Genomic DNA, 21,548 nt, shown 5'->3' on the forward strand with positions numbered 1-21,548 from the left:
TATGTACCAGAAATGGCTTTGAACATCTTTCTGTCTCCAGCTCCTGAACACTGGAATGACTGGCATGCACCACAATAATATTTTATGCAGTGATTGTGATCTAACCAAGGGCATGATACATGATAGACAAGCACTTTATCAACTGAGCTACATTTCTAATCTGCATGATAGTTTTGATAATTTGTCTTTTCTCCACAAATCAGTCACATCTTTCAACCTTGGATAATCGTGACCATTACACAACTTAATTGCACTTAAAGAATTAATCCAAGGATATTAAATGAAGCTGTGTGTGTGTGTGTGTGTGTGTGTGTGTGTGTGTGTGTGTACCACTCACTCCTGGGAATGGGGCTGGCCCTGGAGTACAGTTGATGTACCCAGTGACACTTCACTGGAATTAGAAAAAAACTGGGTTTTCTTTGCCAAAAGGTATCAGTTGTAAATACCTTCTTGGTTAGAGGTAAGACTCCATATCCACTTCTCCCTCTCAGTGGTGAGACTCTATCTGGCTAAACCACACAGATTCTATGCTTGCTCTTGTAATTTCTGTGAGTCCATATATGCATGAGTTCTCTTGTGTCTGGAGGATAGTGTTTACTTGGAGTCATTCACCATCTCTACCTCTTCTTTCTAACTCTTGCTCCATATAGATCTCTGAGCCTTTAGGGGAGTGGTTTGATAAAGACATCTTATTTAGGACTGAGTGACCTTATGTTCCTCACTCTCTTACATTTTCCAGGTGTGGGTCTCTGTGGTAATTATCATCTACTTCAAGAAGAAACTTCTATGAAGAGGGTTGAGCCATGTACTGATCTATTAGTATAGATGGATAGAGATGAACTAGTCAGTTTAATTGGACGGTCTGAATATGCACATATCTCCTGGGTTTGATAATGTGTTTGTTATCATCTAGCTCTAGAAGGTCTCAATCTGATTCACTTTCTAAGCCAGTTAAAGAATTTCTAAGCCAGTAAAAGGCAAGAAGAATCTCAGACACAGCAAAAAAACAACAGATAACAATCATTATGAAACACACACACACACACACACACACACACAGGAGTGTGAGGATACACATAGAAAAGAGGGTGGACCAAAAAATCACTTTTTCACATAGATAGCCAAGAGTTTTAAGTGTTTTTACCAACCTGAGATGGACCTCATTTCCTTTCATTTTGAGTTTATCTGCATAAACAAAGAAAGGGAAAACTAATAGGCCAACAGTGTCAAAAAAAAAAAACCCACATGTTTATGGTGGTATAGGTCAGTTCTTCCTTCCAATTTTAGATTGTGAAATTGATGGCCTGACAACTTCAGAAAAACATGTTCAGGACCTGCCTTGAACATATCTGAGTAGTATTGACCTGTCATCTGGAAAAGGAGGGGCCCTGCTAGCTGAAGAAAAAGTCCTCCAGGCCTCTATCTCAGGTCCATGTGTTGAGGGAGATGCTGGACATTTGCCATATTTAGTATCTAGCTGTAGTAACTTTCCCTATCTGTCTATCAGGTATCTGTCTAGGTCCTAGAGTCTGGACCTAGACCTTCATCCTCATATACTATCCAGAGTGGAATGCTCATTTAGGGGAATAGAGTTAAGAAGAAAGACCTTTCTGACATCTCTTACCTCTGGTAAGGACTGAATTCTTAACAAGGGCAAAAGCATTCCAAGCTTTAGCAACAGAAAAATTATTTTTGGGATCTCTGACACTACCTCAATGATTAATTTCTATATCCTATTCTTAGGAATTCACCCCACAAAAGGCAACCATATTAAAGAATTTAAAGAATGACCAATCTCTATTCTGTCTGGTGAATTGGCTCATTAGATGTGGGAGTTGGGACATCAATCCATTGAGTGTTTCTGAGGAAACTGTATCAGTAGTTCTATTTGAGTCATAGCTACTTGGTGCCTTCACAGAGGTCTGAGGGAGAAGGAATGAAAGCAATAGGAGTCATATAAATGAGCATCAAATAATTTGAGCACAGAGGGATTTTAGAGTCCTGTTCAAGCCTTGAAGAATGATCAAGGAGACTTAGATGGAATTAAAATGTCAAAGGATCATATGAATAGATTGACTCTAATGCTAGGAGTTAAAAATTGAAACTGGGGGCACTCCTGAGGCTGCAGGGCGGAAGAGACCACCAACTCTGCTCACCCCTGCCCACATCCCTGGCCCAAGAGGAAACTGTATAAGGCCTCTGGGCTCCCGTGGGGAAGGGCCCAGGAGCGGCAGGACCCCTGCCTGAGACACCGCCAGAACCTGAAAGAAACAGACCGGATAAACAGTTCTCTGCACCCAAATCCCGTGGGAGGGAGAGCTAAACCTTCAGAGAGGCAGACAAGCCTGGGAAACCAGAAGAGACTGCTCCCTGCACACACATCTCGGACGCCAGAGGAAAAAGCCAAAGACCATCTGGAACCCTGGTGCACTGAAGCTCCCGGAAGGGGCGGCACAGGACTTCCTGGTTGCTGCCGCTGCAGAGAGCCCGTGGGCAGCACCCCACGAGCAAACTTGAGCCTCAGGACCACAGGTAAGACCAAATTTTCTGCTGCAAGAAAGCTGCCTGGTGAACTCAAGACACAGGCCCACAGGAACAGCTGAAGACCTGTAGAGAGGAAAAACCACACGCACGAAAGCAGAACACTCTGTCCCCATAACTGACTGAAAGAGAGGAAAACAGGTCTACAGCACTCCTGACACACAGGCTTATAGGACAGTCTAGCCACTGTCAGAAATAGCAGAACAAAGTAACACTAGAGATAATCTGATGGCGAGAGGCAAGCGCAGGAACCCAAGCAACAGAAACCAAGACTACATGGCACCATCGGAGCCCAATTCTCCCATCAAAACAAACATGGAATATCCAAACACACCAGAAAAGCAAGATCTATTTTCAAAATCATATTTGATCATGATGCTGGAGGACTTCAAGAAAGACATGAAGAACTCCCTTAGAGAACAAGTAGAAGCCTACAGAGAGGAATCGCAAAAATCCCTGAAAGAATCGCAAAAATCCCTGAAAGAATTCCAGGAAAACATAAATAAACAAGTAGAAGCCCATAGAGAGGAGACACAAAAATCCCTAAAAGAATTCCAGGAAAACATAAATAAACAAGTAGAAGCCCATAGAGAGGAGACACAAAAATCCCTGAAAGAATTCCAGGAAAACACAATCAAACAGTTGAAGGAATTAAAAATGGAAATAGAAGCAATCAAGAAAGAACACATGGAAACAACCCTGGATATAGAAAACCAAAAGAAGAGACAAGGAGCTGTAGATACAAGCTTCACCAACAGAATACAAGAGATGGTAGAGAGAATCTCAGGAGCAGAAGATTCCATAGAAATCATTGACTCAACTGTCAAAGATAATGTAAAGCAGAAAAAGCTACTGGTCCAAAACATACAGGAAATCCAGGACTCAATGAGAAGATCAAACCTAAGGATAATAGGTATAGAAGAGAGTGAAGACTCCCAGCTCAAAGGACCAGTAAATATCTTCAACAAAATCATAGAAGAAAACATCCCTAACCTAAAAAAAGAGATACCCATAGACATACAAGAAGCCTACAGAACTCCAAATAGATGGGACCAGAAAAGAAACACCTCCCGTCACATAATTGTCAAAACACCAAACGCACAAAATAAAGAAAGAATATTAAAAGCAGTAAGGGAAAAAGGTCAAGTAACATATAAAGGGAGACCTATCAGAATCACACCAGACTTCTCGCCAGAAATTATGAAGGCCAGAAGATCCTGGACTGATGTCATACAGACCCTAAGAGAACACAAATGCCAGCCCAGGTTACTGTATCCAGCAAAACTCTCAATTAACATTGATGGAGAAACCAAGATATTCCATGACAAAACCAAATTTACACAGTATCGTTCTACAAATCGAGCACTACAAAGGATAATAAATGGTAAAGCCCAACATAAGGAGGCAAGCTATACCCTAGAAGAAACCAGAAACTAATCGTCTTGGCAACAAAACAAAGAGAATGAAAGCACACAAACATAACCTCACATCCAAATATGAATATAAAGGGAAGCAATAATCACTATTCCTTAATATCTCTCAATATCAATGGCCTCAACTCACCAATAAAAAGACATAGATTAACAAACTGGATACGCAACGAGGACCCTGCATTCTGCTGCCTACAGGAAACACACCTCAGAGACAAAGACAGACACTACCTCAGAGTGAAAGGCTGGAAAACAACTTTCCAAGCAAATGGTCAGAAGAAGCAAGCTGGAGTAGCCATTCTAATATCAAATAAAATCAATTTCCAACTAAAAGTCATCAAAAAAGATAAGGAAGGACACTTCATATTCATCAAAGGAAAAATCCACCAAGATGAACTCTCAATCCTAAATATCTATGCCCCAAATACAAGGGCACCTACATACGTAAAAGAAACCTTACTAAAGCTCAAAACACACATTGCACCTCACACAATAATAGTGGGAGATTTCAACACCCCACTCTCATCAATGGACAGATCATGGAAACAGAAATTAAACAGTGATGTCGACAGACTAAGAGAAGTCATGAGCCAAATGGACTTAACGGATATTTATAGAACATTCTATCCTAAAGCAAAAGGATATACCTTCTTCTCAGCTCCTCATGGTACTTTCTCCAAAATTGACCATATAATTGGTCAAAAAACGGGCCTCAACAGGTACAGAAAGATAGAAATAATCCCATGCGTGCTATCGGACCACCACGGCCTAAAACTGGTCTTCAATAACAATAAGGGAAGAACGCCCACATTGGAAATTGAACAATGCTCTACTCAATGATAACCTGGTCAAGGAAGAAATAAAGAAAGAAATTAAAAACTTTTTAGAATTTAATGAAAATGAAGGTACAACATACCCAAACTTATGGGACACAATGAAAGCTGTGCTAAGAGGAAAACTCATAGCGCTGAGTGCCTGCAGAAAGAAACAGGAAAGAGCATATGTCAGCAGCTTGACAGCACACCTAAAAGCTCTAGAACAAAAAGAAGCAAATACACCCAGGAGGAGTAGAAGGCAGGAAATAATCAAACTCAGAGCTGAAATCAACCAAGTAGAAACAAAAAGGACCATAGAAAGAATCAACAGAACCAAAAGTTGGTTCTTTGAGAAAATCAACAAGATAGATAAACCCTTAGCCAGACTAACGAGAGGACACAGAGAGTGCGTCCAAATTAACAAAATCAGAAATGAAAAGGGAGACATAACTACAGATTCAGAGGAAATTCAAAAAATCATCAGATCCTACTATAAAAACCTATATTCAACAATATTTGAAAATCTTCAGGAAATGGACAATTTCCTAGACAGATACCAGGTATCGAAGTTAAATCAGGAACAGATAAACCAGTTAAACAACCCCATAACTCCTAAGGAAATAGAAGCAGTCATTAAAGGTCTCCCAACCAAAAAGAGCCCAGGTCCAGACGGGTTTAGTGCAGAATTCTATCAAACCTTCATAGAAGACCTCATACCAATATTATCCAAACTATTCCACAAAATTGAAACAGATGGAGCCCTACCGAATTCCTTCTATGAAGCCACAATTACTCTTATACCTAAACCACACAAAGACACAACAAAGAAAGAGAACTTCAGACCAATTTCCCTTATGAATATCGACGCAAAAATACTCAATAAAATTCTGACAAACCGAATTCAAGAGCACATCAAAACAATCATCCACCATGATCAAGTAGGCTTCATCCCAGGCATGCAGGGATGGTTTAATATAAGGAAAACCATCAACGTGATCCATCATATAAACAAACTGAAAGAAGAGAACCACATGATCATTTCATTAGATGCTGAGAAAGCATTTGACAAAATTCAACACCCCTTCATGATAAAAGTCCTGGAAAGAATAGGTATTCAAGGCCCATACCTAAACATAGTAAAAGCCATATACAGCAAACCAGTTGCTAACATTAAACTAAATGGAGAGAAACTTGAAGCAATCCCACTAAAATCAGGGACTAGACAAGGCTGCCCACTCTCTCCCTACTTATTCAATATAGTTCTTGAAGTTCTAGCCAGAGCAATCAGACAACAAAAGGAGATCAAGGGGATACAGATCGGAAAAGAAGAGGTCAAAATATCACTATTTGCAGATGACATGATAGTATATTTAAGTTAACCCAAAAGTTCCATCAGAGAACTACTAAAGCTGATAAACAACTTCAGCAAAGTGGCTGGGTATAAATTTAACTCAAATAAATCAGTTGCCTTCCTCTATACAAAAGAGAAACAAGCCGAGAAAGAAATTAGGGAAACGACACCCTTCATAATAGACCCAAATAATATAAAGTACCTCGGTGTGACTTTAACCAAGCAAGTAAAAGATCTGTACAATAAGAACTTCAAGACACTGAGGAAAGAAATTGAAGAAGACCTCAGAAGATGGAAAGATCTCCCATGCTCATGGATTGGCAGGATTAATATAGTAAAAATGGCCATTTTACCAAAAGCAATCTACAGATTCAATGCAATCCCCATCAAAATACCAATCCAATTCTTTAAAGAGTTAGACAGAACAATTTGCAAATTCATCTGGAATAACAAAAAACCCAGGATAGCTAAAGCTATCCTCAACAATAAAAGGACTTCAGGGGGAATCACTATCCCTGAACTCAAGCAGTATTACAGAGCAATAGTGATAAAAACTGCATGGTATTGGTACAGAGACAGACAGATAGACCAATGGAATAGAATTGAAGACCCAGAAATGAACCCACACACCTATGGTCACTTGATTTTTGACTAAGGAGCCAAAACCATCCAATGGAAAATGATAGCATTTTCAGCAAATGGTGCTGGTTCAACTGGAGGGCAACATGTAGAAGAATGCAGATCGAACCATGCTTATCACCCTGTACAAAGCTTAAGTCCAAGTGGATCAAGGACCTCCACATCAAACCAGACACACTCAAACTAATAGAAGAAAAACTAGGGAAGCATCTGGAACACATGGGCACTGGAAAAAATTTCCTGAACAAAACACCAATGGCTTATGCTCTAAGATCAAGAATCGACAAATGGGATCTCATAAAACTGCAAAGCTTCTGTAAGGCAAAGGACACTGTGGTTAGGACAAAACGGCAACCAACAGATTGGGAAAAGATCTTTACCAATCCTACAACAGATAGAGGCCTTATATCCAAAATATACAAAGAACTCAAGAAGTTAGACTGCAGGGAAACAAATAACCCTATTAAAAAATGGGGTTCAGAGCTAAACAAAGAATTCACAACTGAGGAATGCCGAATGGCTGAGAAACACCTAAAGAAATGTTCAACATCTTTAGTCATAAGGGAAATGCAAATCAAAACAACCCTGAGATTTCACCTCACACCAGTGAGAATGGCTAAGATCAAAAACTCAGGGGACAGCAGATGCTGGCAAGGATGTGGAGAAAGAGGAACACTCCTCCATTGTTGGTGGGGTTGCAGACTGGTAAAACCATTCTGGAAATCAGTCTGGAGGTTCCTCAGAAAATTGGACATTGAACTGCCTGAGGATCCAGCTATACCTCTCTTGCGCATATACCCAAAAGATGCCTCAACATATAAAAGAGACACGTGCTCTACTATGTTCATCGCAGCCTTATTTATAATAGCCAGAAGCTGGAAAGAACCCAGATGCCCTTCAACAGAGGAATGGATACAGAAAATGTGGTACATCTACACAATGGAATATTACTCAGCTATCAAAAACAACGAGTTTATGAAATTCGTAGGCAAATGGTTGGAACTGGAAAATATCATCCTGAGTGAGCTAACCCACTCACAGAAAGACATACATGGTATGCACTCATTGATAAGTGGCTATTAGCCCAAAGGCTTGAATTACCCTAGATCCCTAGAACAAAGGAAACTCAAGACGGATGATCAAAATGTGAATGCTTCACTCCTTCTTTAAATGAGGAAAAAGAATACCCTTGGCAGGGAAGGGAGAGGCAAAGATTAAAACAGAGACTGAAGGAACACCCATTCAGAGCCTGCCCCACAGGTGGCCCATACATATACAGCCACCCAATTAGACAAGATGGATGAAGCAAAGAAGTGCAGACCGACAGGAGCCGGATGTAGATCGCTCCTGAGAGACACAGCCAGAATACAGCAAATACAGAGGCGAATGCCAGCAGGAAACCACTGAACTGAGAATAGGTCCCCTGTTGAAGGAATCAGAGAAAGAACTGGAAGAGCTTGAAGGGGCTCGAGACCCCAAAAGTACAACAATGCCAAGCAACCAGAGCTTCCAGGGACTAAGCCACTAACTAAAGACTATACATGGACTTACCCTGGACTCTGACCCCATATGTAGCAATGAATATCCTAGTAAGAGCACCAGTGGAAGGGGAAGCCCTGGGTCCTGCAAAGACTGAACCCCCAGTGAACTAGTCTATGGGGGGAGTGCGGCAATGGGGGGAGGGTTGGGAGGGGAACACTCATAAGGAAGGGGAGGGGGGAGGGGGATGTTTGCCCGGAAACCGGGAAAGGGAATAACACTCGAAATGTATATAAGAAATACTCAAGTTAATAAAAAAAAAAAACTCAGAAAAAAAATTAAAACTGTTCTTTAGTATAAAAGAACCAGAGATTAAGAGAATCACTACTAACACTATAATACAGGATAACCCCTTGCCACTATGAACAGCAGAGATTTATCTCCAGAGATTTCCATATAATTATGTGATGATGTCTGATGTGTTCTAAATCTCTTTCTTATAGATTTTATAGATCAGATGAAGCATTAGTGAAATTATTTGGAATTAAATCTGAATAATAACAAAAGTACTGGCTTACGTTGCTGTAGGGATATCTAAACCAGGTACTTTTAAACCCTTTTGAGTATATTTAATAAGTTTTTTATTAGGTCAAAGATATCCTGCAATAAAATGGAAGGTATATAATTGTAACAATGGACAACACTTTGGGTCCACAAGGGTAATCTAGAGTTTTTAATTTGTCACCCGTACAACTAAGAAAACACTAAAGTATGTCTGTTGATCTATTCTTAGGTTTACCTAAATGTTAGTGCCCCAGAATCACTAGATGTCATTATATGAATCCAAGTTTGAAAATATTATCCAAAAATCCATGATTATGTCTGTCTGTGAAGCCAGGACTACTAGAAAGAGAAAGTTTGAAGTACTTCTATAAGGCTTTATCAGTCCTACTAAGTCTCTTCTGACTCCACCATGAATTAACAAGAAATTTTAAGGCATCCCATCTAACAACCAATTTAAGGTTAGCTGGTTAATATACAAATGTGACTGATTCCAATAATCCTTTTGATGAAAAAATAACCCTGTGGAAATCTACAATAAAAACAGGAAACAACCATTTTTCTACAAAGGTGGAAGGTGACTCCTTAAGAGCCTCCTAGTACCCAAAGACTATACATGGACTGACCTTGGGCTCCAAACTCAGAGGTAGCAATGAATAGCCTAGTAAGAGCACCTGTGGGAGGGGAAGCCCTTGGTCCCGCCAAGACCGAACTCCCAGTGAACGTGATTGTTGAGGGGAGGGTGGTAATGGGGGGAGGATGGGGAGTGGAACACCCATAGAGAAGGGGAGGGGGAGGGGTAAGGGGGATGTTGGCCCGGAAACCAGGAAAGGGAATAACAATCAAAATGTAAATAAGAAATACCCAAGCTAATAAAGATTTAAAAAATCACAAAAAAGAGCCCCCTCATAACCTGATGAATTGGAATAATTTAAAGGCTTAGAGTGAGTTCTCTGTAGCCTCTCTAAGAGAAACAAGAGAAAATCTCTCTGCCTTCATTCCCAACAGGGCAATTAAGGTCCCAGTGAGGTTCATCCTATGGCATTGCTCCTGTACCAGTTGAGAAATTATTTTCTACTTGTGATTTGTACCTCACCTGTCACAGAGCTTCTCTTTCTATTAATTTCATATATCTGGCCTATATATCTATTGGAGTCTTTTCAGTCAGTGAGGATCAGGATATGATTTGGGAGCAATATCACATTCTTCTAGACTATGTCAAAGGATTGAGTGAGTCCCTAGAAGACCTAAGTATATTTCTCAGGGTTTTCTGAAGTTTTTCCAAGATTACCTTTTCTGTGTTTCAGGTCTAGGAAGGAAGAGAAAGTATAACACCTTAGCTAGTCTCCATGTCTGCTCAATACCTCTCTCCTGCACTGGCAGGTAGGAAGGATATACTTGAGGGAACCATGGGGTCCTGAGGTTGAGACCTTTTCCTATCATTAAGAGTGACTAACCCTGTATGAGGCTATTAACACCTTGGGAGTTCCCCTGGAATGCTAGGTCAATATATTACTCATGTGTATGTCTGGTTTGAAGAAAGAATAAATAAAGAACCTCAAACCATTTGCTTTTATTGTCCCTTGCAAAGCATGTATTACTATTAAAAGATATTAAAAGTAATATTTCCATCTGATGGCCATTTTTCTTTATTGTCTGATTTATATTCAGGCCATTCTCAAGTACAAAACAATAGCAGGCATTTCTTTTCTAACATATATAGTTTGAAGAGCTACCAGTTGGCAAGGATTAAGTCTGAAGGAGACTTTGTTAAAGATAAACAGCAACCTATCTGTAGGACTGAAAACAAAAGATATATTACACAGAGTTCTTATCTCCTTTGCCTTCTTTTCCAAAGCATCATCTGATAAATTTCCCCTTTCTCTCCCTGCCTCTTAAGCAACCATGAGGAGAAGCCTGACAAGCTAGCTAGCTGTTCTCACTGATAAGACCTTGATTCCTGTCTCTTCTTTTCTTTCATGTGCCACCATGAGACAAAGAACCCTAGCAGACTACCAACATCACTCTAACCAACATCTAACCATCCTCATCAACGACACTCTGATTCAGATACTGGATCCATCATAAAAGTTTCAATATCTGGAGTAAATGTTGAACCTTGGATAGTTGTGAAAGAGACCAATTTCTGAAGATTATCTAAGGTGTGGGGATATTGACTGTGTTCCACCTCTAATATTGTCTTTAGACATTCACTCTGGACCTATTTTTCTATAAAATTTAATCAGCTTCTTCATGTGATGTTCCTCAGTCTGGATAAGAGGGAAGCATGATAATACTAAAGGTGAATTTATCACTTAAAGACAGCATCTTGATTTTAAAATATTCATACTTTTTATTGGATATTTTATATATTTACATTTTAAATATTATTCCTTTTCCCAGTTTTCCCCTCTCCCATCCCCCTCCCCTACTTCTATGAGGATGCTCCCCCTCCTACCCATCCACTCCCATCTCACCATTCCCACTGGGGAATCAAGCATTCACAGGACCAAAGGCTTCTCCTCCTATTGATGCCAGACAGTGACATCCTCTGGTACATATGCAGCTAGAGCCATGGGTCCCTCCATGTGCACTCTTTGGTTTGTGGTTTAGTCCCTGGTAGCTCTGGGGTGTCTGATTAGTTGACATGGTTGTTCTTCCGAAGGGGATGCAAACCCCTTCAGCTCCTTCACTTTTCTAACTCCTCCATTGGGGTCACCATGCTCAGTCCAGTGGTTAGCTGCAAGCACCCTCATCTGTATCAGTAAGGTTCTAGCTGAAAGTCTCAGGAAAATATCAGGCTTTTGTCAGGAAGCACTTCTTTGAATCAGCAACAGTGACTGGGTTTGGTGGATGCATATGGGATGGATCCCCAGGTGGGGCAGTCTCTAAATGGGCTTTCCTTCAGTCCCTGCTGCACTCTTTGTCCCTGTATTTCCTTTAGACAGGAGCAATTCTAGGTTAAAATTTTGAAAAGGGTAGGTGGTCCCATCCCACAACAGGGGGCCTTGCCTAACCTCTGGATATGGTCTCTATAGGTTCTCCCTCCCCTTTGTTGAAATTTTCAGCTAATGTCATCCCTGTTGGGTCCTGGGAGCCTCTTGTTTTCCTGGCATATGGGACTCGCTGGTGGCTACCCCCAGTTCGCATCCCCCATTGCCACACACTATTCAAATTCCTGATCTTTGGTATATCATCCATATCTCATACCTGATCCTGCCCCCCCCCCTTTTTCCTCTCCTCCTCTTCTCTTCCTCCTAAGTCTCTCCTACCCTCTACTTCCTGTGAATATTTTGTTCCCCATTCTAAAAAGGACTGAATCTTTCACATTTTGGTCTTCTGTTTTCTTGAATTTCATATGGTCTTTGAATAGTATCTTGGGCATTCCAAGATTAGGGACCAATATCCTCTTATCAGTGAGTGCATACCATGTGTGGTTTTTTGTGACAGGGTTACCTCACTCAGGAAGATATTTTCTTTTTTTTATTGGATATTTTTTATACATTTCAAATGTTATTCCCCTTCCTGGTTTCCCGAACATAAGCCTCCTATCACATCCCCCTACCCCTTCTTCTGTAAGGGTGCTCCTCCTCCAAAACAACCAGCCCTTCCAGCCTTCCTGACCTGACATTCCCCTGCACTGAGAGGTACAGCGTTCACAGAACCAAGGGCTTCTCCTCCCATAGCTTTGGTGGATATATATACACACACACACACACATATATATGAGCTAGATCCCCAGGTGGGACAGGCTCTAAATGGCCATCCCTTCAGTCTCTGCTCCAAACTTTGTCTCCATACCTCCTCCTATGAATGTTTTTGTCCCCCTTTTAAGAAGAACTGAAATATCCGCACTTTGAGCATCCTTGAACTCCATGTGGTCTGTGGATTGTATGTTGGATAATTCAAGCTTTTGGGCTACTATCCACTTATCAGTGAGTGCATACCATGTGTGTTTCTTTGTGATTGGGTTACCTCACTCAGGATGCTATATTCTAGTTCCATCCATTTGCCTATGAATTTCATGAAATCATTGTTCTGATAGCTGAGTAGTACTCTATTGTGCAGATGTACCACATTTCTGTATCTATTCCTCTCTTGAAAGGCATCTGGGTTCTTTCCAGTTTCTGGCTATTATAAATAAGGCTGCTATGAACATAGCAGAGCATGTGTCTTTGTTGTATGTTGGAGCATCAAGGATGATATTTTCTAGTTCCATCCATTTGCCTAAGAATTTCATGAAGTCATTGTTTTTAATAGCTGAGTAGTACTCTATTGTGTGAATTTCCACACAATTATATATTTTCTATATCCATTCTTCTGTTGAAGGACATCTGGGTTCTTTCCAGCTTCTGGCTATTATAAATAAGGGTTCTATGAAAATAGTGGAGCATGTGTCCTTGTTATATGTTGGAGCATCTTTTGAGTATATGCCCAGGAGTGGTATAGCTGGATCCTTAGGTAGTACTATGTCCAATTTTCTGAGGAACCTCCAGATGATTTCCAGAGTGTTTATACCATTTTACAATCCCATCACCAATGGAGGAGTGTTCCTCTTTCTCCACATCATCACCAGCATCTGCTGTCACTTGAGTTTTTTAATCTTAGCCATTCTGTCTGGTGTGAGGCAGAATCTCAGAGTTGTTTTGCTTTGCATTTCCCTGATGGCTAAGGATGCTTAACATTTCTTTAAGTGCTTTTCAACCATTTCATATTCCTCCCATTTTTAATGGTGTTATTTGATTCTCTAGAGTCTAACTTCTAGAGTTCTTGAAATATATTAGATATTAACCTTTTATCAGATGTAGGATTGGTAAAGATCTTTTCCCAATCAGTTGGTTGTAGTTTTGTCCTAATGACAGTGCCCTTTGCCTTACACAAGCTTTGTAAGGTCCCATTTGTTGATTCTTCTTCTTAGAGCATAAGCCATTGGTGTTCTGTTCAGGAAATTTTCCCCCTCTGCCCATGAGTTTCGAGACTCTTCCCCCACTCTCTTTTCTATTAGTTTCAGTGTATCTGGTTTATTGTGGAGGTCCTTGGTCCACTTGGGCTTGAGTTTGTACAAGGAGTTAAGAATGGATTGATTAGCATTCTTCTAGATGCTGACCACCAGCTGAACCAGCACCATTTGTTGAAAATTCCATCATTTTTTCCACTGGATGGTTTTAGCTCATTCATCAAAGATCAAGTGACCATAGATTCATTTCTGGGTCTTCAATTCTATTCCATTGATCTACCTGCCTCCCTCTGTACCAATACCATGCAATTTTTAATCACTATTGCTCTGTAATACAGCTTGAGGTCAGGGATGGTGATTCCCCAAAAAGTTTGTTTTTAATTGTTAAGAATAGTTTTTGCTATCCTGGGTTGTTTTTTATTCCAAATGAATTTGAAATTGCTCTTTCTGTCTCTATGAAGAACTGAGTTGGAATTTTTATGGGGATTGCATTGAATCTGTAGATTGCTTTTGGCAGGATGGTCATTTTTACTGTATTAATCCTGCCAATCCATGAGCAAGGGAGGTTTTTCCTTCTTCTGAGATCTTCTTTGATTTCTTTCTTCAGAGACTTGAAGTTCTTGTCACACAGACCTTTCACTTGCTTGATTAGAGACTCCCCAAGGTATTTTATATTATTGTGACTATTGTGGCAGGTGTCATTTCCATAATTTCGTTCTCAGCCTGTTTATTTTTTGAGTATATAAAGGCTACTCATCTATTTGAGTTAATATTATATCCAGCCACTTTGCTGTAGTTGTTTATCATTTTAGGAGTTCTCTGGTGGAATTTTTGGGGTCACTTAAGTATACTACCATACCATCTGCAAATAGAGATATTTTTATTTTTTCCTTTCCAATTTGTATCCCTTCATCTCTTTTTCTTGTCTAATTGCTCTGGCTAAGACTTCAACTACTATATTGAATAGGGAAGAAGAGAGTGTGCAGCTTTGTCTAAAAAGCCAGTTTTATTTACTACAAGGTTCTTGAATTTGAGTGCCCATAATCTAGAAAGTACAAAACACATTGGATACAGATGTCTCCACTGAGATCTAACTTAGAGATAGTATCCAGATGTTCTTTTCTCTCACCCTGTCCATGTCACAGCAACTGGAAAGTGAAAGCAAAAACAAAGAACAACTAGAGCACTGAGAGGCAGGAAAAAAGTAAACAAAAAGTGTAGAAGAATTTTGAGACAACAAATACCACTCTATCCCAGCCAAAGAATAAAACCAGCCTACAGATGTTGGACAAAGAGCAGGTACTAGGACACTGAAGAACCAAAGTTACCAGCACAAGCCCTTACAGCATACCAGATGTCCACAACAGTTAGGTCAGTTCTACACAGCTACAACAGCCTGCTTCCCACTTCTGGTTGTGGTTTGCCTAAGACACAGCAATTATTATTTGGCTCCTGGTGGATCTGTGCAATGGTTCCAGACACAATGGTCAGCTGCCATGGGTTCACATGGCCCAGCCATCTCAAAGTGTAGCACCCTTTGGAAGCTAGTCATTTTCTGCTTCTTTGCCTAGGCACCAATTCAAAGTTCATAGTGCAGTAAGGGTGTTCCAGCACATACTTCATCCTAAACTCACAAAAAGTGGAAAGGAAAAACCAAAGGATTAGGCTTAAGTTAAAGGAAGGTGCAAATGAAAACAAGAACAAAATGTAAGTTAGGATCTGAATTTGGAGGGCAAGAAAGGTGTGTGTGTGTGTGTGTGTGTGTGTGTGTGTGTGTGTGTGTATGTGTGTGTGTGTCAGAACGGTGAATGTAAAGCAGAGAACAAATACAACATTAAATCCTATATTTACGAGAAGAGACTGCACTCTGCGCAAACTTGAGCCTTGGAGCCACAGGTAGGACCAACTTTTCCCCTGCAAGAAACCTGCCTGGTGAACTCAGGACACACAGAGGCAGAGTTCCTATGGGACCGGGCACTTCCTGTGTTTACCTGAGGTCCCACACCGGCAGATCCCGGCCCGCAGCAGCTCTCTGCTCCCAGGCCCCATGGGAGAGACCTCACCGCCTGGTCAGGGGAGGGCCCAGGAGCGGCAGGATGCCTGCGCCTGGGACACTGCCCAAACCTGAAGGAAACAGACTGGATAAACAGTTCTCTGCACCCAAATCCCGTGGGAGGGAGAGCTGAACCTTCAGAGAGGCGGGCGCGCCTGGGAGGCCAGAAAAGACTGCACTCTGCGCACGTCCAGACGCCGGAGGAGAACACCAAACGCCATCTGGAACCCTGGTGCACGGAGGCTCCCGGAAAGAGCGGCGCAGATCTTCCCGGTTGCTGCCGCCATGGAGAGGACTTAGGCAGTACCCCACGAGCAAAATTGAGCCTTGGAACCACGGGTGGGACCAACTTTTCCCCTGCAAGAAACCTGCCTGGTGATCTCAAGACACAGGCGCACAGGAACAGCTGAAGACCTGTAGAGAGGAAAAACTACACGCCCGAACGCAGAACACTCTGTCCCCATAACTGGCTGAAAGAAAACAGGAAAACAGGTCTACAGCACTCCTGACACACAGGCTTATAGGACAGTCTAGCCACTGTCAGAAATAGCAGAACAAAGTAACACTAGAGATAATCTGATGGCGAGAGGCAAGCACAGGAACCCAAGCAACAGAAACCAAGACTACATGGCATCCTTGGAGCCCAATTCTCCCACCAAAATAAACATGGAATATCCAAACACACCAGAAAAGCAAGATCTAGTTTCAAAATCGTATTTGATCATGATCCTGGAGGACTTCAAGAAAGACGTGGAGAACTCCCTTAGAGAACAAGTAGAAGCCTACAGAGAGGAATCGCAAAAATGCCTGAAAGAATTCCAGGAAAACATAAATAAACAAGTAGAAAGCCATAGAGAGGAGACACAAAAATCCCTGAAATAATTCCAGGAAAACACAATCAAACAGTTGAAGGAATTTAAAATGGAAATAGAAGCAATCAAGAAAGAACACATGGAAACAACCCTGGACATAGAAAATCAAAAGAAAAGACAAGGAGCTGTAGATACAAGCTTCACCAACAGAATACAAGAGATGGAAGAGAGAATCTCGGGAGCAGAAGATTCCATAGAAATCATTGACTCAACTGTCAAAGATAATGTAAAGCAGAAAAAGCTACTGGTCCAAAACATACAGGAAATCCAGGACTCAGTGAGAAGATCAAACCTAAGGATAATAGGTATAGAAGAGTGAAGACTCCCAGCTCAAAGGACCAGTAAATATCTTCAACAAAATCGTAGAAGAAAACTTCCCTAACCTAAAAAAAGAGATACCCATAGGCATACAAGAAGCCTACAGAACTTCAAATAGATTGGACCAGAAAAGAAACACCTCCCGTCACATAATTGTCAAAACACCAAACGCACAAAATAAAGAAAGAATATTAAAAGCAGTAAGGGAAAAAGGTCAAGTAACATATAAAGGCAGACCTCTCAGAATCACACCAGACTTTTCGCCAGAAACTATGAAGGCCAGAAGATCCTGGACAGATGTCATACAGACCCTAAGAGAACACAAATGCCAGCCCAGGTTACTGTATCCTGCAAAACTCTCCATTAACATAGATGGAGAAACCAAGATATTCCATGACAAAACCAAATTTACACAATATCTTTCTACAAATCCAGCACTACAAAGGATAATAAAGGGTAAAGCCCAACATAAGGAGGTAAGCTATACCCTAGAAGAAGCAAGAAACTAATCGTCTTGGCAACAAAACAAAGAGAAGAAAAGCACACAAACATAACCTCACATCCAAATATGAATAAAACAGGAAGCAATAATCACTATTCCTTAATATCTCTCAACATCAATGGCCTCAACTCCCCAATAAAAAGACATAGATTAACAAACTGGATATGCAATGAGGACCCTGCATTCTGCTGCCTGGAAATCAACCTTCCAAGGAAATGGACAGAAGAAGCAAGCTGGAGTAGCCATTCTAATATCAAATAAAATCAATTTTCAATTAAAAGTCATCAAAAAAGATAAGGAAGGACACTTCATATTCATCAAAGAAAAATCCACCAAGATGAACTCTCAATCCTCATCTTCGGTTGGTTTATATATAAGTGTGCAATTTCTAGGCTTGAAAGTAAAATGATGCTATCTGGTACTGGATAGAGGAGCCTTATTTTTTATTATGGCAGCTTGCTATTTTTGTAACATGGTGATTTGGTTGAACACAATAAAGTACAGTAGTAACTGAAAAAAAAATCCTATATTTACTTTCCTTCAGTTCTTTGCCTAACACACCACTGTTGCAGAGAAATTGGGGCATCCTTGAGAGTGACTGGGTCTGTTACTTAGGGGAGGGAAAGTTTGCATCCTGGAAAATCTACCAAAGCCATTTCAGGCCATTTTCTCTAGGTATTTGGCTTATAAATTTAAAAAGTGAATTCATAGTCTAAAGGGAAGGTAGGTTCCTATAAAGGCGTTTTATAGAGCTTAAGAGAAAGAAGGCAGTGTGCCTGCTTAGAAATAGTGGCGAAGATTCCTGGAAATGTTGTACCATTTTTTTTTTTATTGAGTATTTCTTATTTACATTTCGAATGTTATTCCCTTTCACGGTTTCCGGGCAAACATCCCCCTAATCCCTCCCCCTCCCCTTCTTTATGTTCCCCTCCCCACACTTCCCCCATTGCCACCCTCCCCCCAACAATCACATTCACTGGGGGTTCAGTCTTAGCAGGACCAAGGGCTTCCCCTTCCACTGGTGATCTTACTAGAATATTCATTGCTACCTATGAGGTCAGAGTCCAGAGTCAGTCCATGTATAGTCTTTAGGTAGTGGCTTAGTCCCTGGAAGCTCTAGTTGTTTGGCATTGTTGTTCATAAGGGGTATCAAGCCCCTTCAAGCTCTTCCAGTTCTTTCTCTGATTCCTTCAACGGGGGTCCTATTCTCAGTTCAGTGGTTTGCTGCTGGCATTCGCCTTTGTATTTGCTGTATTCTGGCTGTGTCTCTCAGGAGAGATCTACATCTGGCTCCTGTCAGCCTGCATTTCATTGCTTCATCCATCTTGTCTAATTGGGTGGCTGTATATGTATGGGCCACATGTGGGACAGGCTCTGAATGGGTGTTCCTTCTGTCTCTGTTTTAATCTTTGCCTCTCTATTCCCTGCCAAGGGTATTCTTGTTCCCCCCTTTTAAAGAAGGAGTGAAGCATTCACATTTTGATCAACCATCTTGAGTTTCATGTGTTCTATGCATCTAGGGAAATTCAAGCATTTGGGCTAATAGCCACTTATCAATGAGTGCATGCCATGTGTGTTTTTCTGTGATTGGGTTACCTCACTCAGGATGATATTTTCCAGTTCCAACCATTTGTCTATGAATTTCATAAAGGCATTGTTTTTGATAGCTGAGTAATATTCCATTGTGTAGATGTACCACATTTTCTGTATCTATTCCTCTGTTGAAGGGCACCTGGGTTCTTTCCAGCTTCTGGCTATTATAAATAAGGCTGCTATGAACATAGTGGAGCACGTGTCTTTTTTATATGTTGGGGCATCTTGTGGGTATATGCCCAAGAGTGGTATAGCTGGGTCCTCAGGTAGTTCAATGTCCAATTTTCTGAGGAACCTCCAGACTGATTTCCAGAGTGGTTTTACCAGTCTGCAACCCCACCAACAATGGAGGAGTGTTCCTCTTTCTCCACATCCTCGCCAGCATTTGTTGTCACCTGAGTTTTTTATCTTAGCCATTCTCACTGGTGTGAGGTGAAATCTCAGGGTTGTTTTGGTTTGCATTTCCCTTATGACTAAAGATGTTGAACATTTCTTTAGGTGTTTCTCAGCCATTCGGCATTCCTCAGCTCTGAATTCTTTGTTTAGCTCTGAAACTTAGTGTGGGTCCCCTAACAATTGGAAAAGGGCCTGGTTCTGACCTGTTGCGCGGCACTGGATCCACTTTCTTTAGATGGACTGCCTTATTGCACCTTAGTGGGGGAAGCTGTGCCTAGCCCTGTTGGGATTTGCATTCCCAGTACAGAGTGGTACCCAAGGAAGAATCTCCTTCTCTAAGAAAAAGAGAGGTTAATAGGAGTAGGGCTTGTGAATGTGGGACTGGGAAGAGGGGAGGCAGGGCAAGCTGCAGTCGAGATGTAAAGAGAATAAATAAATTAATGTACCAAAAAAATAGGCTTTAGAAGAGAACCTACTATTATTCTGTTAAGTGGACATGGTACTAAAGTAGTAGCTACTGATATATTATATTATACCTACAGATATATATTATACCTACAGATGACTGCGACTCTGTCCTCATCAGAGAAGTTCCTATTTGCAGTAGATGGTGACTAACACAGACACCCACAACTCATGGGTTACTCACATGATGTTTTCCATTTAAACTATTTTCTGCTCTTAGGATGGAGCTTCCAGGAAATATCGGGTAATTTTTTGAATGATAAAAACGTGAGGGAATTATGAATGGTGCTCTGTTTTACATTTGACATATTAATTTATCTGGTTGCAAATTTCGTGGTGTATTATCATAGAGAACACTTCTTTGATGTTTTTATAATTTCCCATTAGTCACCCAAGACTCATATTTAATAGATACAGTTTTTAGCCTAGATAAAAAGTGGCTGGATATCAAATATGTAAAAAATATCAATATTAAGAAAGACATATTCTCTGCCCACCATATGTTTGAAAAGTTGAACCCCCATTGATGGAATAATTTGAGAAGGATTAGGGTGGTATGGCCTTGTTAGAAGTGCACCACAGAGGTAGGCTTTAAGGTTTCAAAAGACTCATTGCACTCTGTCTCTCTCTTCCCCACCTCAGTGTGTGTGTGTGTGTCTGTCTGTCTGTCTGTCTGTCTCCTGCTTATGCATGTAGATGTGAGGTCTCACTTGCTGTTCCAGCCACACCTTTACTCTTCCATCATAGACTCTTAACCTGTTGCAATCATATGCTCAATTAAACCCCTTTTTTGCATAAAAAAAGAAAGACATATTCTCAATAAACATTTTTAAAATCTTAAGCACTTTAATCAATTTGCCTTCTGAAACTTAAAATTTTTCTTCATTCTTCCAAATATTTTACCAATAGATAACTAAAGTTTCTTGGAAATTTTTGCCTAGTTTATAAATAATAGCAACAAAAATACTCTATCTGAAGGTAAAAAAATATGTATTAAAATGTTAAAAAGAGAAAATATAATGTGGTACACACCACATGATTGCAATTACAGGTGAGGATTATGTACTCCAAAGCTTTGAACCAAAAATACATCAGATTTCATATTTTTTCATCTGATTTTGGAACATTTGAGTACACTTTAGGGCTTGAGTATTACAACCTCAATATCTGAAATCACAATATTCATGGACTGAAATTTTTAATTTTGCTTTGCTTTAAATTTTCTGACTATCGGAACTTTTCATACTTTGGACTTGTGAATTAGATAATAATCCAGTACACTAATAAGATAAATCCCAAATCTGTGCCTGGAAGGAAGAATAGAGAGCAATACCTCAGAATGATTACTCAATTGTCCCTGCTAGGCAAATTTACATAATACTCAATTGTGTTGTAGTGTTAACTCTGAAAGACATTATCTATAATTTTTATATACTCGGGGATCATTTTCACATGTTAACTTACACTGATTAGAGGTTTGCAAGCCAGAATAATATGCTTAAATGTTATATATACTTCAAAACTTTAGTGTTGTTTATATTAGGCTTATTTTATTGAAAATATACGATGTAGCATC

General features: G+C 40.4%; 1 protein-coding gene across 2 annotated transcripts in view; it reads left to right on the forward strand.

The window, feature by feature from the left end:
* The window catches only part of Frmd3 (FERM domain containing 3), a 288,014-nt gene that overhangs the window by 249,581 nt on the left and 16,885 nt on the right, over window positions 1-21,548 (forward strand).

This window comes from Rattus norvegicus, chromosome 5, assembly GCF_021556685.1.
Source record: "Rattus norvegicus strain SHRSP/BbbUtx chromosome 5, alternate assembly SHRSP_T2T, whole genome shotgun sequence".
Classification (NCBI taxonomy): domain Eukaryota; kingdom Metazoa; phylum Chordata; class Mammalia; order Rodentia; family Muridae; genus Rattus; species Rattus norvegicus.